Source organism: Vanacampus margaritifer, chromosome 8 (assembly GCF_051991255.1).
Source record: "Vanacampus margaritifer isolate UIUO_Vmar chromosome 8, RoL_Vmar_1.0, whole genome shotgun sequence".
Taxonomy (NCBI): Eukaryota; Metazoa; Chordata; class Actinopteri; order Syngnathiformes; family Syngnathidae; genus Vanacampus; species Vanacampus margaritifer.
Window position 1 is genome coordinate 3,300,498 of NC_135439.1, and position 8,032 is coordinate 3,308,529.

The following is an 8,032-nucleotide window of genomic DNA, read 5'->3' on the forward strand; positions in this document are numbered from 1 at the left end:
CTTCTAAAAAAAAAAATACACCATGAAATGAAGAAAAACAATCTTCACATGATCGACCCCCGTCTGATCACGTGACAGGACCGGGACATCTCTAAAAAAAAAAAAAAGCAGAGACCCTGTTTTGAAAAGTATCAATTATAAAGAACAAACATTGGAATAAGTTCAAGTAAAAACTAGTTTGACAAATTAACAAAGCTACTCACTTAAATGAACAATGTGCCTCTGCTCAATAGATCCTGGTCTTGGATCCTGGCGTACCTTTTGCGGCGGCCACTTAACGTTTAAAGCCCATAAACGTGCACCGACACGCCTATAATACAAATAATAACATTGTGGGAACAGCGTGAAAAGATAAAGCAGTTAAGCTCCATCCATAAACAACAGCAACCACCAAATAGTTCCCAACAAAAGTTTTCCTTCCAACGCTATTGAACGAAACACACCTTAGTCCTGTAGGAGCTTGCATTTTGCGGATGCACGCCTTCAAACTCGCATGAACATTCGACGCGATCGTGCAAAGAACAAAATCCTTTTTTTTTTTTTTTTCAATTTAGTAAAATGCATTCAAAAGTGAAAGGAGAAATGGAGTGCGAGTTGTTCTATTTGGTGGGTTGGAAGAAAAAAAAAAATCTGTATTTAGATGCAGATGAAAAGGATTCTGAATTGAGTAGTGAATTTTAATAATTAATTGTTAAATAGCAATGTGGGTGGAACTGCAAAAAGTGGAACTCTGGACTGAAGTGCAGTAAATGACTCAAATTAAAAAAAATACCGTTGAGATATGACAAGCATCTTTGTTATCGATTCTGTTTTAAAAATATATTGACAATTTATTTATTTCATTTTCTCAACCACATCATGTTAAGCAAAACCCAAACCAGCTAAACTAAAGCACATTTATCATGAGTTTGGTCTGTTTTCCAGTCATTTGTTTTTGTATTATAATTTTTTTTTTATTGTTATATAATTCATTGATTGTTCCATACCTAACTTATTGCATTGAAGTGTGTGTGTGTGTGGGGGGGGGGGGGCAATCAAAACCGACACCGAAACTCATCTTTCTTCTACAGAAACGTGCTGTTTGTGTCGTTTTCGGATGTGGATACAGAGACCACACAAATCCGTTATTTGTACAACTAAAAGCTTTAAAATTTTAGGAATTGATGGAGTTTAACCGCCTTAAAATTATCTATAAAGCCCGTCATGAAATTTTACCAGTTACCGTGCAAATTATTTATTTATTTATTTATTTTCCAAAAGGGAAAGTTAGAACAAATTAAGAGGAACAGATATTTTTAACAAACCTAACTCAAGGATTGTAAAACAAAAAAATCTTAGTGTTTCTGCATTTTTAAAAAAATGTATAAAAGCACAATTACTGGAAAAAAATTTATAAATAGCACAAGGATATGCTGTGGAATTATTTTATAGAATTGTTACATTGAACGCGTCTTGACTGCTCGATGTCATTCATTTTGGGTTGATCATTTTTTTTGTGTGAAATTGACTTCTTCCTGTCCCCTTTTCTTTTAAAGGGTGACATAAAAATGAGAATTGAAGTGAAATGAATTGAAAAATGCCACCAAATATTTTAAACTGCATCCGAATAGAATGAGACACAAGTAGTGAAGTGTGCTGTGAAAAATATGTATCCATCCTTGCAAACGTGCGCAACGCACAAACACACTCGCGCACTGCAGCACTTATGAAACGCGCGTCCATTGAAACAAACGAAGGGGGGAGAGCAGCAGAAAAAAAAGATATTCAACCTTGTGAGCAGCGAGGCATAGAAACCTAGCAAACATAAAAGAGGATTGTTAAACCGCTTTTTTTTTTGTAAAGAAGAATCTGGAGAATGCTTTGTGACGCTGACATTGGTTGTGCGCACGTGTATTGTTGCTTGCAGAAAGTTTAGTAATGTTTCCTTTGACATTCCCGCTGCCTTGCGCCTCCTCCGCCGCAGCAACAAGTGAAAAGTATCAAAGACGCCTCTTGCGAAGAATAAAATGTCGCCCAAAAGCAACGGGAATCAAAAGACCTTCCAACGGGAGTCTTTCTTCAAAAATGACAATTCAAACGCGTTAATTCACATCCAAGGCACCGCTTTAAAGAAAGTGATTTTGATTTTCACACGAACCGTTGACAGTTCGTTTACTGCACTTATGCTACACTGTGTTCACGGAAGTCAGGGGTGTCCAAACTCATTTTCACCCAAAGGTTCGGCTAGTATGTCAGTAAGCTATAACGACAGGTCAAAAATATTTCCTTTTTTTTTTTTTTTTCGGGGGGGTAAATAATTACAAGCACATTCTCAAAAAATATTCTCATTTATTATTACCTTATTGCAGTGTAATCTGAAATTTCTGGACAAAAATCAATCAAACATTTTTTTTTCAACAAATTCTGGATAACTTCGGAGGTTCACTTGCAAAGATTGCGATCCCTCGCAAAGTTTTTTGATGCGAGTGGACGCCTTTTCATTTATTTATTTATTTTCTGCATTGATGTACTTCCGGGTCAGTTTGGATACTGCCGCCTCAAATGTGCGGGTGAGAGGCGGCGGCGGCACCATAGCATATATATCTATGGCAGTACCTTTTTCAAAATAAAATTCAATTAAGCTTTCCCACTGCTGTGGACGTTTTCATCCTCGTTACTTTTAGGCACACCAAAGTTGACCCGGAAGTACATCAACTCGTTAAAAAAAAAAAAAAAGATGAAAAAAAAAGATTTTTTTTCCTCCTACCATGTCACCCTAGGGGCTCCGTAGAGCAAAATTTCAGAATGTCATTTAATTAACTCTTTGACTGCCAGACGTTTTCAGAAACGGGATGTCGCCAGTGACAGACGATTTAAGCATTTTGACTGATCTTTCAAGGTCCACAGAAAATGTTGTGTTTGGACTATGGAAACACACATACTACTAAATGAAAGATTGAACTCTCAGCTTTCATCAGAAAAAAAAGTTTGTTTCTACCTTATTCCGTTCTTCAGTAATCAACAATAGAAAATGGTTAGCTTCCCCGAAATGCTCTGTTTTGAAACAAAAAGCGGAGAAAAAGAGCTTTTTGTGAAACAATGTTATTTCATGCACTCTAGTGAACTGTACACTTCTTTTTGTCCATGAATGATGCCACAAATACCTAAATAGTGCTTTACTTCTGTAAAACGCTTTCACCAACAATGAAAAAGTGTTTTTAGTTTGCAAAATACGTTTATTTCCATTCAACAGTGTAACAATTTGACAAAACAATTTCGCAAACTATTTACAAATGTGTGCAACTGTGGTACTACTTACAATTATGTGGATGTTTCAAATACAGTTTTTCCTTTTGTAACGCTCTCCTGCGTGCAAGGAGACGCCAGGACTTGCACAACAGTTTACTTTCACTTTCGCATTGGTCCGTTTTGCGTGCAAACGTTACACTTTCTTGACGGCCTTTTTTTTCCGGGGAATAAAAAGCAAGTAGCAGACTGTACACACTTCCTCCGATGAATATGCATTGGACTCGGGGCACTCTCCGTCGTCCGATCGAACGTCCGCCTGTGCGTGCTCGGCTGTGCTCCGCATTACGTAGCCGCCGCGTCAGCGGTTCCAATTTCGCCGTCAAGCTCGGATTCACCTTCATCATCATCGATGATGATCATCGTCGTCATCAATGTACTATTTTAGCGTTGGTCGATGCCTTTTGTCTTGTAAGTGTAGAGCTGCTTGCAAACGCTCGCCATTGCCCGTTCCCTCCTCCATCTAGCTCCATCTAACGTCTTCTACTGCCGCGTCAATGCTTCCCAACCACGGAGTCACCACCCTCATCTTCATCATCGATGATGATCATCGTCGTCAACAATGTGCTTTTTCAGCGATGCTTTTGGTCTTTGAAAAAAAAACGGCTCGGGCATGAGCTCCTCGCGACCGGCCGCCATTTTTCCTTTGTCTTCCATTCTCATCTCCTGCTCGACGCTCTAGCTCCGCCTCTACTGACGCCCACCCGATCTTGTCAAAAGAGTCATCGCTGCCCTCTAGGGGCCAAAAATAGTCATTAGGCACAACAGACCGGCTGGAAACCTTCACCACAGCTCCGGAAGCCTTGCCCGCACCCGTTTCAAAAAAAAAAAAATTGGATGACGTCTTTAGACGTCATTGGCAGTGCTCAGTAGGTTTTTACTTGACGTCTATAAACGTCAATGGCAGTGAAAGAGTTAACATGGTTCTTTTTAGGGTGGAAACCTCTCACTTAAAGCTTAACAGAGTTTTTTTTTTTTTTTTTTAAAGTCCGTCAGTAATAGACATCTTATTTTAAAATAGCTTTTAAATGTGGAGCACCAAAAATCCATCATAAGATAAGGGTTGACGTTTCAGTGATTCATGATGCGACTCCTTGGCACTGTCGTCAAAAATGTGACGTCGATCAAGTTGTCAAATGTCACCGTCCGGACCACTCGGTCCAGTTTTTAACCTTCACATTCCTTGTGATTCTTTCAAAGAGACAATGCAGTCAGAGGGTTTTATTTCAAGAGATCACAAGGCTTCCGCGAACACGCCATTGTTCTGTTTGATTGGCTCGGCCTCACACTGTGCTGAAGGACTAAAGGAGACGCATACACACGCATGAACACGTGCACACGCACACAATTATACTCCATTGTGGTGTTCTCTGTGGACTCCCGGTTCAATAGGATTCAGAGAACAATGTCCGAAGGATATAGGAGGTCAGGATGAGAGATGAAGGGTGGGGGGGGGGGGGTTGGTTTGTCTGCGCGACTGCCCTCATGGAGGTGTTCAGCGTATCACTAATGGTACACTACACCACACATACATCCACGTGCGCACGCGCACACGAAATGCAGGTGCAAAGTTTTGGAAAAGTTATTATTAATAAATGTACATTAAAAATAATCAGTAAGTTTATACCTCTAACTGTCTTTCATATTAATGAACTCATTCACTGCCATTGACGCCTATAAACGTCAAAAATTTATTTGAACTATTTATATTAGTTTAAAAAAAAATCCCCATTTTTGTTAACAGGAATATGAACACCTAGACATTTTTTAATCCTCTTTTTTTTTTTAAATAAAAGATTATTAAAAATTAGCGGCGTCAGGCGATTACATTTTTTATTGTAATTAATCACATGACTTCAATCACAAATTTTATGTCTGTCTTAAATGTACAATAATTTTTTTTTCTAGATTTTCATACTCTTGTTAACAAAAGTGGAAAAACATGTTAAACTAATCTAAATGAATTTTTGACGTCTACAGCCGTCAATGACAGTGAATGAGTTAATGCTTCATTTACCTTGACCTTATCGTATAATGATCTGATATTGATTGTTGTAATAAAGAATGTTTGTTGAAAATGACATTAGAAAAAGGGGGGGGGGGTCACAAATTAAATTGCAATCACAATTTTGAGGGGAGGAAAAAAAAGATTATTTGCCAAAATCGCTCATCTCTAACAGCACGTGATCAAAAGCTTTCAAACATGAATAAAACACCACCACGGCAAATGATGAGCGTGCATGGGTGGTACGAGAGGCGGGTGACAATTAGTCAGTTGCATTTCAAACCAGTATGAACCCGTTCACCTGAGAGGACAAAACTTCACAAGAAAGAATGGAGTAGGAGGGAGGTGCTGAGGGCAGAGGTCAAGGGTGACATACCAACCTCTCCTTTTGGTTATTATGTGTGTGACTTTGGGCGCAAATGTGTGTTTGTGAGCATGTTTGCAAGACTGATCGAGAAGTTGCAGAAAGAAAGAAAGAAAGAAGGTTGCAGAACTGGGAGTGTGAAGATAGTACACTGTAAAAAAAAACGAAAAAGAAAGGATTTTTTCCTTCAAAAAACTTAGTAATAAGTTTTTTTCACTCAGAAATTACAAGGAAGGTTTTGAGTCAATTTTACAAGTTTTATTTTTTTTAAAGGAAATAAAAAGCTATCAAAGCGAACAAACTCATGACCTTCAGCTTGGGCGACAGCCACTCTACCACCTGAGCCATGCCACCACTCCTTCTGTATGTTAGTATATTGCTGGAGCCAGGTGGAATCCTCCAAGAGACCGGTTTTAGTCCCATTTTGGACTCACCAACAATGCAGTGGCAAACGGCACGAGCGGCATGGCTCATGTGGTAGCATGTATTCTCCCAAGATGACGGTCATGAGTTTATTCCTCATCAACGCTTACATAGCTTCTTTTTTTTTTTTTTTTTTTAACTCAACTACTATAAATGCACTCAAAACTCTCCTTGCAAAATGTACTTAGAATTTCTGAGTGAAAAAACTTGACTATTTTTTTTCAGAGTAAATATGACTTTCTTTCTTTTTTTTTACAACAGCAAAGAGCAATCAAGGATCAAAATGAGACTGATTTGAAGAACGTATAGGAACTCCGAAGCTTTTGTATAAAGTCAACAACAACACACACGTTGTCTTCCCACTGATGAGATCCCGAAATCTTGACATTGGTCCACCCTGTCATCATATCACTCTGAGCAAGGGCTTCAAAATAGAAGGGTGGGTGATTGGAATGGTGTACCAGAGCCCCAAGCATAAGGGAGGCTTTGGGGGGGGGGGGGGGGGGGGTCAATGTCTGAAAGGGGGGGGCACGAGAATTTGTTGTTACGCCCCTGCGCCAGGGACATCCATCCATTTTCATAACCACTTAATTCCTCAAAAGGGTTGCTTGGGTGCTGGAGCCTATCCCAGCTGGCTTCGGGCAGTTGGCGCGGGACACCCTGAACTGGTCGCCAGCCAATTGCAGGGCACACAAAGACGGACAAGAACTTCTGACACATAAGGACTAAAGATGAAGAAAGTTTCAAAAGCTTTACGTAATATCACTTATTCCGGAATGAAATTTAAAAGAAAAAAAATCTGAAAATTTGAACTTGATTTTGTTAGACTTTGAAATCACTGATTTCTGTCAACCAAAACAACATCATCATCATCATCATCCAAAAGTCTTCGTGGGCAAGTTGTCATGCAGCCTCGTTAACTGTGCCAGATTCGTGACGAGAAAGTTACACACGTTTACAGCAATACTGACTTAATAATGTTCAAACTACACGAATCCCGTATACTAACATGTAATTACAAACTCCGAGCAGCAGTTTTAACTGACGTTGAAATCAAGAGAGAGAGAGAGAGAGAGAGTGAAATGGTGAAGTCGCGATCAACGTGACACTCACCAGGCAGTCCCGGTGCGTTCGAAACTCCTCAAGAAAAGCCAGCAAAAACTTCCGTCGTCCTCCTCTTCCTCTTTTACTAGCTGGCTGCCAAAAACCGCCCGCCGACACGAGTTGTTCAGTCCGGTGGTTCCGACGATCTTGACAGTCTGTCGGTGTTGCGCTCGGACCAGTGTCACACCGTGGCCGCGGAAAACACGGCGCCGTCCTCCCTCCTCGTATCCGCAGCCAACCTGGCTTGGCATCCAGCCAGTCAGTCAGTCCACAGCGGCCCGCAGCTCACCTCCCACTTAAAGGGCGAGAGCGAGTCTGACTCGCGGTTGAGGTTGTGGGGACAACCGGAGTGCACGGGGGAGGAGAGAGAGAGCGAGGTTCGAGTAAAACGCGAGGGAGAGGGGATCGATATCAACCATCAATGACTCACAAACACAATATTGGCCAACCTTATTGACGAGTTGCTCCTTATCATCGTTTCTTTTAACTCAATTCCGTTCAATATTGCAGTAACTCCATTTATTATCAGTGCCAACCAGGGGCATCACTAGGTTTTATGGACTGTTTTATATATATATATATATATATATATATATATATATATATATATATATATATATATATATATATATATATATATATATATATATATATATATATATAAATAAAACTATGTTACAAACCCCAATCACAATGGTTTGGACCTGGGACATATAAGATGATATAATACAGGGATGTGATTTTTCCGCTAATTCGCGGAATTCCGCTTTTTTTATCTCCCCCTAAAGAAAAAAAAATCCGATTTTTTTTTTGTTTTTTTTTGTAGTTCATTGTGTATGCACATGACTCCG

General features: G+C 39.8%; 1 protein-coding gene across 1 annotated transcript in view; it reads right to left on the minus strand.

The window, feature by feature from the left end:
• Nucleotides 1–7,494, minus strand: part of sox13 (SRY-box transcription factor 13) — a 32,179-nt gene extending 24,685 nt beyond the window's left edge. The window contains exon 1 of the mRNA XM_077573620.1: nucleotides 7,191–7,494. The gene's annotated coding sequence lies outside the window, so the exon portion shown is untranslated. The remainder of the gene's footprint in view (nucleotides 1–7,190) is intronic.
• Between the last annotated feature and the right edge of the window lie 538 nt (nucleotides 7,495–8,032).